Here is a 17,400-nt window from a genome sequence, read left to right on the forward strand (position 1 = left end):
CCGCTCTGCCTACTCATGTGCGCGCTCTCTCTGTGTCAAATAAACAAATAAAATCTTAAAAAAAGAAGATATTCAAATGGCCAATAAGCACATGAAAAGATGCTCAACATCACTAGTCATCAGGAAAACAGAAATGAAAACCAAAATGAGATCCTATTAGAACGGCTATTATCAAAAAAACCCCAGAAAATAACAAATGTTGACAAGGATGTGGAGAAATAGAAACCTTTCTGCATTGCTGGTGGGAATGAAAAATGGTACAGATACTATGGAAATGCTATGGCAATTCCCCCCAAATAAAATAACAGAATTATCTTACGATCCAGCGATTTCACCCTGGATATATACCCAAAAGAACTGAAAGCAGGGATATTTGTACACTCACGCTCATCGCAGTATTATTCCCAATGGGGAGCAACCCAAGTGTCCATGGACAGATGACTGGATAAACCAGATGCCATATATACATACAATAGAATACTATTCCATCTTAAAAAAAGGACATTCTGACACCTGCTACAACACGGATGAACCTTAGAGACATCATACCAAGCGAAGCAAGCCTGTCACAAAAGAACAAATATTACACTATACCATGGGTACAGGGTACCTAGAGTAGTCAAAATCATAGAGACGGAAAGTAGAAAGATGGGTGTCAGAGGCTTGAGGAAGGGGGGAATGGGGAGGAAATTGAAATTAAGCCAACAATTAAACTCATTGTTTCATGAGTTTAGGAAGATGAAAAAGTTCTAGAGATGGATGGTGGCGATGGTTCGTTATACAACCATGTCAATGTACTCAATGTCACTGAACCGTACACTTTATTTTTATTTATTTATTTTTTTAAAAGATTTTATTTATTTGACAGAGAGAGCAGAAGGAGAGGGAGAGGGAGAAGCAGGCTCCCCACTGAGCAGGGAGCCCGATGTGGGGCTCGATCCCAGGACCCTGGGATCATGACCTGAGCCGAAGGCAGACGCTTCACCGCCTGAGCCACCCAGGTGTCCCAAACCGTACATTTTAAAATGGTTAAAATGGCCAATGTTATGTCATGTACATTTTCCCATAATTAATATATATATTAGCCCCCCTTCCCTGCCATGATATGATGAGTGTGTATATACCCCCCCCACACACACATATATATATATACGTGACCCAGAGTTAGCCTCTCAACCTCTGAGAAGTTCTGCCCTCACAGGCTGTCTGTCCAGTTAAGCCCAGTCAGCTCCCAGGATATGTCCTTCCCCCTACTCCTTTGGTCTTGTCAAAACTTAGAGAGGTGCAAACAAGACCACCGGCTGGCGTGGGGAGCCCCTCGTGCGCAGGTGGGATAGAAAGATGAACAGAGATGAGCACTATTCAGGGAAGACAGTCCCCCTGCTCCAATGCAGGGTCTAAAGTGATAAGGGTTGTGAGGCAAGAGTGGGCAGAGCGGGCCCTCTGGTAGGTGACAGGAAAAGAGGGGACTTCTTGCCTGGCTGTCAGGTGGTGTCACAGAGGGAAGTGCTGTTTCAGGGGGTCTGGGAGGAATGAGGATGTGTGTCTGTGTGACCTGGCAGAGGGCACTTTAGATGGGTTGTCTGTTTGTCTGGAGTGTGGTGTGACTCAGAGACAGAAGGTGGGAGACAATGCTGGTTCACCAGGAAGAGGAGGTGACCGGGGAGAAGGTGACGAGGTACCAGAATATGGGCCGCACAAGCCTGTCGTCTGGGAAGGTAAGTATTGGTAAGGCGCTTTTGGCCTTGGTATGTAACCTCCTGGAGCAGATCCGGAAGGAATGTGAATGCCAAACTAACAATAACAACAATGTGCATGTACAGAGGACTTACTGTGTACATCTGACTCAATAATCCCATGTGGTAGGTAACAACATTAGCTCCAGCCTCAGCTAAGAAAGCGGAGGTCCCACTGCTTCAACGCCTTGCCAAGAGCACCCCCAGGGCCAGTAAGTGGTGGAGCGGGGGCCATGAACTCAGACCTACGTGGGTCTCAAATTCTCATACGTACAAGAAATGCCGCAGGAGCTGGTTTAAAAACACGAATTCCAAGGCGCCTGGGTGGCTCAGTCAGTTAAGCGTCTGCCTTCGCCTCAGGTCATGATCCCAGGATCCTGGGATTGAGCCCCGCATCGGGCTCCCTGCTTATTGGGGAGCCTGCTTCTCCCTCTCCCTCTGCCCCTACTCGAGCTCTCTCTTTCTCTCTCAAATAAATAAATAAAATCTCAAAAAAACCCCAACAAACCCACAAATTCCATTCCCAGGGGCCAGAGATGGAATAATTTGAGCAACAAGACTAGGCAGTACTGGATTATAACCCAGAGTTATGGTGTGGGGCATATGGGAACTCTCTGGACTATCATCTCGATTTTTCTGTACATCTAAACTGGTCTAAAAAAGTCTATTAAAAAATTGGGGCGCCTGGGTGGCTCAGTTGGTTAAGCACCTGCTTTTGGCTCAGGTCATTATCCCAGAGTCCTGGGATGGAGCCCGCTTCTCCCTCTCCTCCCCTCCTGTGCTCCCTCTCTCAAATAAATAAATAAAAATCTAAAAAAAAAAAAAAAAATCCCCAGCCTGACCCTCAGAAGCTGTGGCCCTGTTTGTGCCTTTGCACAAGTGTATTAGAGTTGTGAATGAAGCAGGCCCCCCTCCCCCTCCCTGCCTGTTGACTGACTTAAGAGAAGACGCAGATATAGTGATATCTTCAGGGGTGGGGAAATAGTTCACACCAAGGATACTGTATGCCTCTCCTCCATCAGACTCCCCGAGGCTAGGGATGGCGCCTCTCTCATCAGACTGGCAGCCTTCCTGGTATGAGAACTGGATCTCCCCTCTCAGACTGGGCAGTCCAGCAGCCCCTGAGGGCAGGGCCCGCTTTTCCTCTGGAGGATCTCAAGAAGGCTTCCCGCAGTGGCCCCCAGGTGCCACGGATTCTCCGTGTGCATTTTGTCTCCCTTTTAGGGAAGTCAAGTTTCTTCAGACGGGTGGGACGAGAGGCCCTGGACAAAACGTACATTTCTTTTTTGTTTTTTAAAAGATTTTATTTATTTATTTGTCAAAGAGAGAGAGAGAGAGTGCAAGTGAGAGAGCACAAGCAGAGGGAGTGGCAGGCAGAGGGAGAGGGAGAAGCAGGTTCCTCGCCGAGCAGGGAGCCTGATGCCGGACTCGATCCCAGGACCACGGGACCGACCACGACCCGAGCCAGAGGCAGACGTTTAACAGACTGAGCCACCCAGGCGTCCCAAAACACACATTTCTCAAAGCTGGCAAAAAGTCAGCTTGCTCTAAAATAATACGTCTCCCAACACTAAGAGAAGCATAATCAATGCTCGTGACAGCAAACTCAATGATCTCTTGGGTTTGGTGCCCTAGCTGCCTCTTCAGGACCCGGCTAGTCGCAGGCAGAACAGAGCTCAGCAACCCAGAAAACCGCTTCTCAGTTGCAAGAAGTTATTACTGGAAGGTATACAGCAAGTCACCCCCAAATGCAGGGAGAGTATCATCAGCGGAATCCACACACAGTATCTGTAATTACTGATCTGCCGAAGTTCTTAAGACAGGACAGGATGTGCCTCTGGACAAAGCAGGAAGAGCAAGGCCTGGAAATCAAATCAAGACTTGACAATGAGAAGAAAAAAAAAAAAAAGGCCAATTGTATTAACATAAGCCGAAGGAATATTAGGTAGACGGAGATGGTGAAGGGTGAGGAGCTCAGCAAAAATGATACGAAAGAGAAGTCTCTGAGAGTCTATCTTATCTCCCATTGCCCAGAGCAGTGGGATTTCTGGAAACTCTTGAGCATTACAGGCAGCTCAGACGGCTGGCCAGGGCCTCCTGGAATACCCACTTGATAAGGATCATTTTTAAAAATATCTTATTTATTTATTTGAGAGAGAGAGGGAGAGAGATCACGAGCAGGGGGGGAAGGGTAGAGGGAGAAGCAGGGAGCCTGATACAGGACTCGATCCCAGAACCCTGGGATCTGACCTGAGCTGAAGGCAGACGCTTAACAGCCTGAGCCACCCAGGCGCCTTCCTGATAAGGATCTTAAGGTTGGTCCAGGGAGCGGTAGGAAGGCAAAGATTTGGTCACTGATTTTAGTCACGTCTACCACGAGCACAGGGATGAGGACTAAGGCGGCAGAGGTGCCGCCATGGACCTTTGTATCCTCCAGAGAATACAAGTATCTCAGGCTATCCTGGCTATTAAAATCATTCATCCTGCTTACCTCTTCTTGGTCCTGTGAATACCAACCTCCTAACTAGAATTTGGCTTCCCATGCGGGCTTCCCTACCGATGAAAGAATGTGCTGACAGGCTGACATAAACTTTTCAGGCTGCCTCAGTGCCTGTGCCATTGTGATTTAATATACTTGTGGTCTGGCTTCCCTACCAGGCTCCTGTGAATTTGGTTAGTCTGTCCCTTTCAGCCTGATTAGCTCCATGTGCACCAAGGAAGCCCCATATCAGGCCTGCAAAAAATGAGCATGACCAGCGTCCAGCCGCCTCGTCTCCCCCCCTCCCCCCGAGTGATGCTGGCCCTGGGGGGCTTTCTCTGAGTGACAATCTCCCTCTGGACATCATTATCTAGCTGCTCTTTGCCTCATCAATCACCCCAACCACAGCCATCCACCCTGAGCCCAGAATGAGCTGCAAGGGCCCAAAAAAAAAAAAGGTACAGCAACAAAAACAACATCATAGGTTCCATGGGATACACAGGAATAAGGAAGAAAGGGGCTGTTTGCTTGGGGGAAGATGCCGAGAACACACGATAGAGTAGAAGCAGAAGGAACTGGCAATGTTTAATCTAGAACAGGGAAGATCCGGGAGGGCCAGCCAGGTTCCCCGTCATCAAATATCTGAAGGACTGTAGGGATGAAAAGGGGACAGATTTGTTCCCTGAGGCTCCAGAAGAAAGTATGACAACCAAGGGGTGGCAGATTCAGGGAGACAGATTTCAGCTGGATGAGAAAGAGGAACCTCTTATGGCAGGCTTCCTCCACCATCAGTAAGCCAAATAATATCTTCACTCTTTTTTTCTTTTTTCTTTTGTCAAGTTTGTGAGAAGCAGTGTCATCCTGCCATTAAGAACACAAAACTGTGGGCGGCCTGGGTGGCTCAGTCGGTGAAGCATCTGCTTTATGGCTCAGGTTGTGATCCCAGAGTCCTGGGATCCAGTCCTGCATCCTTGGGGCTCCCTGCTCAGCAGGAGGCCTGCTTCTCCCTCTCCCTCTGCCCCTCCCCCCAGCTCATCTTCAAGGGCTCTCTCTCTCTCTCAAATAAATAAAATCTTTTTTTAAAAAAAGAACATAAACTGTGGAGCAGGACAATCTGGGTTTACTTTCCAGTTCTGTCACTTACTGGCTATATAACTTTGGGCAAGTTACTTAACTTCCCTATGCTTGTTTTCTCAGCTAATAATAGTACCTACGTCAAGTAGGACTTAACCCATGCAACTGTGGTGAGGAGTAATTAAATTATGCCTGGCAGGGGCTTTGAATAACGTCAAGCACGTACTAAGTGCTCAGTAAGTGGCAACTATCATTTTTATCATATTTTTCTCTAAGTAGACACATTATGTAAATGTATTTTATTTTATTATTTTTTAAAGATTTTTTTATTTATTTGAGAGAGAAAGAGAGCACGAGTGGGGGGAGGGGCAGAGGGAAAGGGAGAAGCAGGCTCCCGGCTGAGCAGGAAGCCCCATGCTGGGCTCTGGGCTCCATCCCAGGACCCCAGGATCATGACCTGAGCCTAAGGCAGATGCTTAACCAACTGAGCCACCCAGGCGCCCCGTTAATGTATTTTAAAGAAAACACTTTATATTACTACTGTGAATGTGGAGCCAGAAACACTTGCCATGTATAGGTGGAAACTGTAAAAATAAACACAACAATGTTCTTAAATTTTAGCTGACCACTCTTGCCCATTCAATGCCCTGAATTGGAGGACTGCTGTCTTTTCCATAAAAACAGGGAGACAAGCTAGCCTGGTACTTCACTAAGACCTCTTTTGTTGACTATAGTCAGAAGAGAGTCTGGCAAGTTCCAGGAAGTACAAGGCCAGGGCGCCTGGAGCTCCTAGACTGGGGAGAGAGAGCAGCAGGGCAGGATCAAAGAGGCAGTTTACAAAGGGAATACCTATCCTAGTCTGAGACTTCATGTCCTTTAGCTCCGTGACTTCATTCCACACCAAATCATCTCACAAGGCCCCCAGGGGTATGCAGCACACACTTAAAAAACTCAAGTCAGAGGGTGCTTGGGTGGCTCAGTTGGTTGGGCGACTGCCTTTGGCTCAGGTCGTGATCCTGGGGTCCCGGGATTGAGTCCCACATTGGGCTCCCTGCTCAGCGGGGAGTCTGCTTCTCCCTCTGACCCTCCCCCATCTCATGCTCTCTCCCTCTCTCATTCTCTCTCAAATAAATAAATAAAATCTTAAAAAAAAATAACCCAAATCAGAAACACTTTGTAGGGCACCCATGCTCGTCAGCGCCCCCCGGAGGCCGCCTGTGGACCATTTCCAGTTGCACCCGCCACCTCTTCTTCTCACCCGAAGGCATTTTCTGGCTGGGGTGATGTGGACCTCAGAGAGAGTGCAGAAGTGGGGAGGCCTTGAGGAGGGAGGGAAATACCCCAGCTTCCTTGCCTCTTCACGGTACACACAATCTCTCCAAGGGTTCCCCAGTAAGACTGAGCCATTGCCCTGGTGCTAACTCGCTTACCAACACGTCCTTCATCGGTTTTCCTCCCTTCCCAGGGTCTACCTCACTCTCACCTCGGCTCTCTGGGATCACTTCACCAGTAAAGTCTGACACCCAAATCCTTGCCTCATGATCTGGGTTTGGGGAAACCCCAACTATGGTATAGTTCAAACTTCTAGCAACGGAATGAGTTCCATTTTATTGGGGGAGCTCAAATAGCTGAGAACAGTCGACGGAGATTCATGGGTCAGGTAAAGATTTAGCTAGATGGACATTTAGTATTTTTTTTTTTTAAAGATTTTATTTATTTATTTGAGAGAGAGAGAGCACATGAGAGGGGGGAGGGTCAGAGGGAGAAGCAGACTCCCTGCTGAGCAGGGAGCCCGATGCGGGACTCGATCCCGGGACTCGATCCCGGGACTCCAGGATCATGACCTGAGCCGAAGGCAGTCGCTTAACCAACTGAGCCACCCAGGCGCCCGGACATTTAGTATTCTTACGACCCTTAGGTCTCAGGATTCCAGATAAAGAGTTGGCAAACTATAGCCCATGGGCCACAGCCCACCGACCCACTGCCTGTTTTTGTGCAACTATGAGCTAAGAATGGTTTTTATCTTTTTAAATTTTTTTTAAAAAGATTTTATTTATTGATTTGAGAAAGCGAGAAAGTGTACAAGCAGGGGGAGTGGCAGAGGGAGAGGGAGAAGCAGACTCCCCACTGAGCAAGGAGCCCGATGCGGGGCTCGATCCCAGGACCCCAGGTGACCTGAGCTGTAAAGCAGACACCTAACCAGCGCCCCCACATTTTTAAATGGCTTTAAAAAAATCAAAAGAAGAATAACATTTTGTGACACATTAAAGTCACATGAAATCCAAATTTCAGTGTCCATAAATAAAGTTTTATTGGAACACACTCCTTTCCATACCTTCTAAGGCTGCTTTTCCTCTACAACCACAGAAGCGAGAAGATGCCAACTGAAACCATATGGCCCACAAAGCTCAAAATATTTCCTATCTGGCCCTTTGCAGAAAAAGGTTTGCTGACCCCTGCTTAAGATCATTGTCCTGTAGCGACAAGAGGCAGATTGAGACCTGGCTGCCCTGCGGATAGGGAGACCCAATGCCAGACCTAGTATTTTGGGGGTAGTTTAGATCAGACCTTCACATTTCCTTTTTCTACATCTTTGTGCCCACCCTCACTACTCTTTCTGCCCCTGCAGGCAACTGGGACTCTGTCACTGAGGCATTAATGGTTTTATAGCAGGAATATTTTAATTTTTTTTTTAAAGATTTTATTTATTTATTTGGCAGAGAGAGACAGTGAGAGATGGAACACAAGCAGGGGGAGTGGGAGAGGGAGAAGCAGGCTTCCTGCTGAGCAGGGAGCCCGATGTGGGGCTCGATCCCAGGACCCTGGGATCATGACCTGAGCCGAAGGCAGACGCTTAACGACTGAGCCACCCAGACGCCCCAGGAATATTTTTATTTTTAAAGGGCATGAGGACTTTTCTCCTCCACACTCTGCGCACTGTCCCAAGTAGTTTCATCCATGCTTGATGGCTTCTGCATCCACTTAGTTACTGATTCCTCCACAGGCCAAACCAAATCTCCAGCCCAGGACTAGGTCCTAAGATCTCTGATCAATACTCAAATGTCTGTTCAGCATTAGATTAAGAGGGAGGTACTAGAGGTCGGTTTTGCTGCTTACCAGCTGTGTAACTTTGGATAAGGTATTTAACCACATAGGGCATTGATTTCATCATCTGTGAGAGGGGGAAACCATCCTGACCAGCCTGCCAGGATTACTGTGCTAATCGGATGAAATGAGACCTGCCCACAAAACACACAGTGCCACCTGGCTCCAGCCTCTGTCTCCAGCATATTATTATTATTATTGCACTTCTGCTCTTTTTGCCCACCACACTCCCTGCACACTGGCTCTCCTGGAGTTTCCTGACCTTACCAAGCCCTTGGTGACCTCCGGGCATTTGCACATGCTACTTTTTCTGCCTGAAACACTTCTTCCTCCTCCCACCCATGCCGTGCCTGGCCGCTTCTAACCTTTCTGACACCCAATCTAAGGCAGGTCCCTTCCTTATGCCTCTCCACCTTGATTCTTTCATTGCATGTGCAGTAAAGTCTAACTGCAGTCAAGTCTCACTATTCACAGCAGCTATGTTCTATAAAGTTGCCATGAATATGGAGTTAGCAAATACTGAACCATTGCTCCTAGGGGAAAAACCTAAAGTTAGGTTTCTGGGAGCCTCTGGTCATATTTTCATCGACAGATCAACACCTAACCCTGTATTATGTGTGTTTCTGTTTAAAGACCCCTAACTTCATATACATTGTCGATTCAGTCATATTGAACTCACAGCCAAAACCATTACAACTCATGCCTGAACACAGCTTATCAAATACATATTTTCTCTGTAAGGCACATCACAACCTTCTCATGCTTAGGAGCACTAGACAGCACTTGAACATGATGTTTGGGGGCGATCTTAAACAGAAATCACCAACCAAAAAAAGCGCACAAAAATGCAGCAAACATGGCATGAAACAGACCACAAAAAGGACACTCGTTTACTGTATGAGAGCTAACACCAGAAGGCAGAGTGTTGCCTTGTGTTGACCTCAGCTGGAAACGTGCATGTTGGGCAGCTCCAATTTTCGGCCACTCTGCCCATGTCCACGCATGACCACACAAGCGCTGTGGATATCGATTTTAGGGTTACACATGCATTCTAGCGAGTTGGAGAATTTGCGACCACAGAATCTGCAAAAAGTGAGGATCCACTCTACTTGTTCTCATTTCTCTCATTCACCGGAGTGTGAATTCACTGCGAGCCAGTTTACCTCTGGCTTACTCACCGTTTTATGTCTAGCATCTGGGAAACCGCCTGGTACATAGTAGGCTCTTAATAACGACTAGATCGTGAATGAACAAATGAGTCAGTTTGGTGAAAGAGCTGTGTTGGCAGCAATGACAGCCGTTGTTAATGGAAAATGCATCACGAGCTGCCTTGTGCTAAGTGTTTTCGCTACATTCCCTCAATGAGGGAAACAGCAGATTACTTCTGCACATGGGCCCTAGCGTCAGATTGCCCAGAATCTGCTTCTTGTTAATTACATAACCCTGAGCATGTTCCTTGACCTGAGGCCCAGCTTCTTCTACCCATGTGGGGTAATTATAGGACTATCTTGTGGGCCATGATGGAGGAGTCAAAATTGACAATGCACAGAAAGCACTTAGCACAGGTAGACGCTCAGGCAACATGACCTTTAATTGTTAATAATTCCCACAACAACTCTGAGAGGTTTATACCCTCAAACCCATTTTGCAGATGGGGAAACTGAGGCCACACGTGGTTCCATGAATTCTTGAACTAGCTCCGGGGACTCCAAGCCCATGCTGGTAACCACTTTGCTTGTTATGTAAATACATGGGATCATTTTTATTACTTACAGGGGCGCTTACTCTGCCTCTTCAGCTACATTTACCAAAACGATGAGGGCAGCTCCAGAGTCTTCTCTCCCATTCCACATCAGTGTCTTTCTGTTCCCTGCCCACTTCTGAGTTTAACGCTTTCAGAACCAGCCCTATTGGAGGGGAGGTGTTGGCTTGTTATCTTGGGTTTGACAGCTCAAAGGCAGAGATATTTCCTGCTTCAAAAGCAGGAAGGAGGAGGAGGACAGGCGGGGGTGGGGGTGGGGGGTGAGAGAAGAAGAATCAGCATTCGGGGCTTACATCTCCAACCTTACACCAAGGGTCCTCAAACTTAGCTGCTAATTGCAATCCCCTGGGAAGCTTTTAAATATCCAAATGCCCAGGTCCCACCCCAGACCACTTATATTTGAGTCTGGGGGTGGGGTGGGGTGGGGTATCCCCCAAGAGATCCCAACGTGCAGCCAAGTTTGAGAATGCTTCTCTGGATCTTACCGGCACTCGGCTGCAAAGGGGTAGTCGCTCTGGGTACCAGTAACTCTTTTCTCCTTTTCGGACTTGCCCTTCGGGGAATCCGGGCACGCTTTCCGGAGGCACAGGCTAGTGGAGGACGGCTGCGTGCCAGCGACCTGCTGGTTCTGCTCTGCCCCTAGGCCCAGCTTGGAGACTGCAGGGCTCCGGGTCCCCTCAGGCAACAACACGTGCGGCCGCTCCGACTTCTCCGGATCCGCGCGTGCACCGCGCGCGGGGCTCGGCGGCCGCCGCGCTGCCCAGCCCGACCGCAGAGGCTCGAGGGAAACGCCCGAGGCTCAGGAATCCTACCTTGGCTGCCGCCGCTGCCCTCCAGTCCCCGGAATCCTGGGGCTCAGGTTCGCTCGGCCGCCGGGCTCCGCCGTGGCTTTCGCCGGCGCCGGAGAGGCGCCCACTAGAGCGCAGGCGCCACCTAGCGGGCGCGCGGGGGCGGCGCGGGGGCCGCGGCCGGGAGGTGGGAGCGAGCGCGGCCGCGGGCGGAAATGCAGCCGGCCTTCCCACGTGGGCGGCTGGCCAGCGCGCCTGCGAACCCCGGGCGCCGACCCCCGCCGCCCCGCACCACCTTCCCTCCGCAGAGGGCGCCGGGACCCGACCTTGCTGAACTTCCTCTCGGGGGCAGCGAGGGCCAGCCAGGCCCTGGCTCCTGGCCTGGGAGCCATCCTGGGATTTTCCTGGCTGCGCTCAGAGATCTGTCCTTTCAGCCGACGGCTTTTAGTGCGTCCCAGTTTGGCACAGCCTCTTTCTGAAATAATCTGGGAGCATCCGAAGATGCAAGGGACTGGGTTTCTCTCAAGCCCAGGGAGGCCTTTCCGTTCCCACCAACCCTTTCTTCTTTTTACCCCCCCTCACCCCCTTGCCCTCCTTCCTACCTTGTTCCCTCCCCTCTCTTTGGCTGAGGTTTATTAGACACCCCCCCCCCCAGTCTGTGTCAGACCCTGTGTGGAGTTGGGAGACACAGTCAGGTCCCTTAGGAGTTGGCAAACCGGGTCATCTTTCTCGGCCCGGCTGCCGATGGCTTTTTTTTTTTTTTTTTTTTTTTGGTTGGGGCTTTCCTGGTGCTTCAGGACATCTAACCTCCCCTGACCCCCTGACACTAAATGCCAGTAGCCACCCCTTAACCCCTGGGGGGTTGGGGAGGCTGGGAAAGGGAGGGGGGCAAAATAGAACTGCCCTAGGCTGAGCACCTGTTAGCTGATAATTAAGCAATGTCCAGGGGAGTCCCACTATCAGGCTTTTTTTTGGTTGTTGTTTTTAAATTCTTTTTTTTTTTTAGATTTTACTTATTTGAGAGAGAGAGACAGATAGTGAGAGAGAGCACAAGTGGGGAGGAGAGGTGATAGGGGAGCAGGGAGCCCGATAGGGGACTCGATTCCAGGATCCCGGGATCATGACCCAAGCCGAAGGCAGATGCTTAACGGACTGAGTCACCCAGGTGCCCCAGGCTTTTGAGAGTAGTGGGGACCCTAAGCTGCCTCCCTTTCCTGAGGCTTCCAGTATTTATTATTTTTTTATGAAGACATGCCAAAACAGGGTTACAAAGATGGTGGACAAGTTAAAGTGTTTACATTTCATTTATTTCTTCCCCCCAGCAAACGTTAACTGAGCATCTACTATGTGCCAGACACCTTTCCACAAAGGAGGGATACAACAACGGGCAGAACACCCCAAAATCTCTGTCCTCATTGAATTCACATTTAATGTCACAAATTAACACTTTCAGCACACACAAAAAATCAGGGCGATGGTATGGAGCTCCTCACAGGATAAGTACAGGACTTACCATACAAAAAGTCAATGTATGGGGCACCCAAGGCAGAGTGGCCTGGTGATGGATACAAGTGTTGCAAGGCTGTATGGGAAATGCTTTCTTATCCTGGCCATTTCTCTGACCTGTGTGAGTGCCTACTTCATCTTTGGCCTCTCTGTACTGATAGAATGTGGTCCAAGTGACCTTCAGGGGCAGAGGAAGAGAAGGAGGAGATATCACCTGGAAGGGCACGGGGTGGTGTGTGTGTGTGTGTGTGTGTGACTGATAGAACCCGGCCCCAGCTTACACATGACAGGCTGGTGCTCTGGTGAAGGTGAATGGGTCAGAGAAGTGCTGACAGGGACATTTTCCATTCTTTCACTTTAAAGTGTCTCTGAGTCATTTCCAGATCGTTCTTGCCCCAGTCCTTGCTAGAGCTCCCTCCCCCTCATTCCACTGTGCCCCAGAGCATGCCTGGGCAAAGTCCTAGATCACTACCTCTGGGATTCTGACGTCAGGTATCACCTGATGAGGTGAAGGGTTTTTCTAAGGACTTTCCCTCTGAGTTCTCCTGCTGTTTTTCTCCTTCCACGAATCACAGTGTTTCAGAAACTGCACTTATCAACGGGTCCGTTTTCTCAGTGGGTTCTCCATCGGGGGTCTCCGTGAGGGACAGCACAGTGTTTGACAGGTAGAAGTAGCGTCCATAATAATCAGAAGTATTATTATTGGTGATGGCTTAGGCGCTAAGAATTTCAGATTGACTGTTGATTTGAAACCTCACAATATTCCTGTGAAGTAGGCACTATTGGGTTTCCCATTTTATAGATGAAGAAACTGACACTCGTGATGTAAGTTGCCCTCGGTGGATGAGAGCCAATGGTGTGTCTGGGATTTCGGTTTGGATTGCCCAACTGCAGAATATTTACCTTCGAGGACTTCACTACTGTCTGTTAAGCACCTACCATGTGCTGGACACTGTGTTTTAGATATGGGACAGGATAGACAAAGGATTCTCATTTTTATCCCTCTTGTCCTCTTGTTCTATCCATGCTTTCCTTCAAAGGGAGAATTTTGTTTTATTTTGTGTTTTAAATAATTTCGTAGTTATGTTATGAGATGCAACCTATTTTTAGTAGGAAAGGGCATATGTATCTTCCTGAGTGATGTTCCTTAAAGAGGGTGAGAATCCAAAAGGGAAGAACCCACACATGGGGGTAGTGGGGGCATGGGCAGGGTGTCGTCAAGACCCTGGCAAAGGAGGGTTAGAGAAGGAAGGAGCCAGGAATGCTAAAGAGACCAAAGACACTTGGTCTTGGCAGGCTGGCCCCGTGGACTGAATGGCAATTTGACTTTGGGGGGTCGCAATGTGTCTATGATTGGCAGGAGTAAGTCTGGTCACTTTCTGGTGCCTGCAAAGCCTGCCAGATGTTATGAAGTACAATGGCAAAAATATATGTACTATCTCTTTGGTTTCCCAAAGTCCAGGACACTAAGAGTCAGAAATGGTAAGCAACTAGCTGAAGGTCACACAGCATGTACACCGTGGAGTTAGTATTCAATCCCAGGTTCCTTTCATGCTGAAATCAGTGCTTCTAACCATGACCATTAGCCTCCTTTTCATAAGTGAAAGTGAATTGAACCGAACTTCTCGGGAGGGATTTGCATTTCTTCATTTTGGCCATGATGTCCTTTCCCTCCTTCTGCCGGCTAATATTCTGCTCATCCTTCTAGGTCTAGCTCAAGGAAGCCCTCCCCTATTCTCTCTTTCCAGTGTAACCTTTTCCCTGTTTAAAAGTGCTTACCTCATAGTTTAATTCCCTGTGAAGATATTGCCTCCCCTAACAGATTCATTGCCCCTAGAGAGCAGCATCCACATTGGTTGTGCTAGATTGTCTGTTTGCCTTTCCACATCCACTCTCTGTTGTTCTCCACCTTGCTCTTAGTTCTGGGAGGCTGACCTAGATGGGCAGGACCAAAGGCTTCTATGCCCACTGGCTTCAATTTGCATTTGGCCAGTGAGAACCCTGGGACAGACCAGAGGGAGGGAGGAGAATAGGTTGGTTATGTCTCCAGCTCCCTTTCTGCAGGGTGCCTTGGGCTGGCCACTCTCCTGACCTATAATCATAGCTATAAGGTGATGCTCTGTATTCAGCCCTCTCTGCCTCCATGTCTAGGCCTCCTTAAGTGCCATTCACTAAGGTTCTAGAAACTGCACCATGCCCAAAATGGAACTTTGTAGCATGTAGCTGGGTAAACAGCTGTTGAGCTAAATTAGGGGCAGGTGTATTTGTTTGTTTGCTTGAGTGAGTGAGTGAGTGAGAAGCAGCAGAAAAAGGATTTAAATGATCTTGAAAACTAGGGCCAGATGGCAAATAAGCCCCTAGGTTCCTGGCAAACAGTTTTTATTTATTTTTTTGTTTGAATGATCTTTAAAACAATTTTTAAAAATTCTTCCTCACTTAGTATACAGTAAATTTGACTTCTTAAAATATTGGTGTATGAAGCTATGAAGTTTAACACAGGTACAGATTTGGGTAACTCCCGCCGCAATTCGTATACAGAACAGTTCCAGGGTGCCCGGGTGGGGCTCAGTCAGTTGGGCTTCCAACTCTCGCTCTCAGTTCAGGGCTTGATCTCAGGGTCGTGAGTTCGAGCCCCACGCTGGGCTCCATCCATGCAGGGCATGGAGTCTACTTTAAAAAAAAATAATAAAAAAAAAAAAAGAAAAAGAAGAGAATACAGAATAGTTCTACCACCCTCAAAACTCCCCCAAACTGTAACTTTGTAGTGATACCACAGCTATTTTCCATCCCTACATTTTTGTCTTTTTGGGAATATCATATAAAGGGATTCAAACAGTAGGGTAACCTTTTGAGACTGGCTTCTTTCACCCCACATAATGTCTTTGAAATTCATTTAAACTATTACATGCAGGGGCGCCTGGGTGGTTCAGTCGTTGAGCATCTGCCTTCGGCTCAGGTCAGGATCCCAGAGTCCTGGGATCGAGCCCCGCATCGGGCTCCCTGCTCAGCGAGGAGCCTGCTTCTCCCTCTCCCACTCCCCCTGCTTGTGTTCCCTCTCTCGCTGTCTCTCTCTCTGTCAAATAAATAAATAAAATCTAAAAAAAAACCACCCAAAACTATTACATGCAGCAATAGTTTATTCCTGTTTATGACTGAGTAGTATTCCATTGTACGAACATACCAATTTATTTATCCATTCACATTTGGGTTGTTTCCAGTTTTTGATTATTAATAGAACTGCTCTCAATGTCCACATACAAGTTTTCATGTGAACACAGGTCTTCATTTCCCTCGGGTACTGTTATGGACTGAATGTGTCCCCCACCCCCCAATTCATATATTGAAGTCCCAATCCCTAATGTGACCGTTTTGGAGATAGTGGTTTTATGGAAGTAATAAAGGTTAAATGAGGTCATAAGGGTGGGGCCCAAATCTTAATGAACTGGTGTCCTTATAAGAAGAGAAAGGGACAGCAGGGCATCTTCTCTTTGTGAACATGGAGGAAAGGCCACACACATGAGGATGCAGCAAGAGGGGGGTCCTCTGAAAGCCAGGAAGGGATCTCTCACCAGAAGCCAAATCTGCCAGCACCTTGATCGTGGACTTAGAGTCTCCAGAACGGTGAGAAAATGTCTATTGCTTAAGCCACCCCATTTGTGGTCTTTTGTTATGGCAGCCTGAGCAGATTAATACAACTAAATTTTCTACAGTAAGTGTACGTTTAGTTTTATAAGAAATGGTCGAACTGATTTCCTCAGTGGCTGGACCATTTTGCATTCTGAGAGTTCCGGTCTCTCTGCAACCTTGTCGAAATAGGGTACTGTCGGAAGTTTTTATTTTGTTGATATTGATATTTTTTTATGTGCTATGTTTTGTAGGTAGTAATAGCTGAAGAAGCAGTTTGAAGCTGAAAATATCTTGGAAGTATCCTTCTGAGGTCCCATCCATCTTTGGGATCATCTGTACCCCATTTCTCTTATCTTTCTTCTGGCCTCATTCTATCCCAAGGGCAATGTCCCCTAGGCAGAGCCAGCTAGTGATCTGGCACATTACAGTCCTCATTAGAGGTGAACCCATGCCTGAGAATGTTCAGGAAGAGGGTAGGTGCCTGCAGGGCTGGCCTCAGGAGCCCTGTGCATCATTTAAAGTTCTGCTGTCACCACCTTGAAATTTTTTTTTTTAAAGATTTTATTTTTATTTATTTGTCAGAGAGAGAAAGCACAAGCGGGGGCAGGGTGGGGGGTGGGCAGCAGGCAGAGGGAGAAGCAGGCTCCCTGCTGATTAAGGATCCCAATGCGGGGCTCAATCCCAACACCTTGTGATCATGACCTGAGCCGAAGGCAGACGCTTAACCGACTGAGCGACCCAGGAATCCCACCATCTTGAAATTCTTAATAATTTTTTGAACAAGGGGTCCACATTTTAATTTTGCACTGGGCCTCCACAAATTATGTAACCTGTCCTGGGTGTAGGAGGTCACAGGCTGGGTAAGGCTTCTCAGCAGTTGAGTTAGCAAAAGGCCCTCATCCGCTCCTACGGACCACACCTATAACCTAACCCAAGCACAACCTCAGGGTAACACCTGGCTCCTGGGTGCTCCTGTGGCCTGTCTCTTGTGCTGAGCTGGGTTAAGCATGATTAATTTGGAGGCTTCACAAGAGGATTGTTGCCCTAGGATCCCAGTATCCAAATGAGGATTTGCCTTAATTAGGGCCTCTTAATTGGAAGGCAAAGGGGAGCTCCCGCTTCCACCCTGACACCCCCAAAGTACTTTTGTACTTTGGCTTTTATATGGAGAGATAAATCAAACATCGTAATGCCTTCTAATTGTCTCTCTGCCAGCCTCGTTGGCAAGAAGCTCATTCAAAGGAAGGTGACTTATGGGGAGTTTTACTACATTTAAGCAGATCACTGAATGCCCAGGTCCAGGAGGATGAATGGTATTAACCA

General features: G+C 48.1%; 1 protein-coding gene across 5 annotated transcripts in view; it reads right to left on the reverse strand.

The window, feature by feature from the left end:
- Positions 1 to 11,026, reverse strand: part of CHD9 (chromodomain helicase DNA binding protein 9) — a 215,238-nt gene extending 204,212 nt beyond the window's left edge. For 4 of the 5 annotated variants that reach the window (XM_035025216.1, XM_035025214.1, XM_035025215.1 and 1 more), the window contains exon 1: positions 10,642 to 11,005. The gene's annotated coding sequence lies outside the window, so the exon portion shown is untranslated. Of the gene's footprint in view, positions 1 to 10,641 lie in introns of all 5 variants that reach the window. The other variant, XM_035025212.1, reaches the window with a different exon arrangement.
- Between the last annotated feature and the right edge of the window lie 6,374 nt (positions 11,027 to 17,400).

Source organism: Mirounga leonina, unplaced genomic scaffold (assembly GCF_011800145.1).
Source record: "Mirounga leonina isolate KUSES-001 unplaced genomic scaffold, KU_Mleo_1.0 Mir_180, whole genome shotgun sequence".
NCBI classification, from domain to species: Eukaryota; Metazoa; Chordata; class Mammalia; order Carnivora; family Phocidae; genus Mirounga; species Mirounga leonina.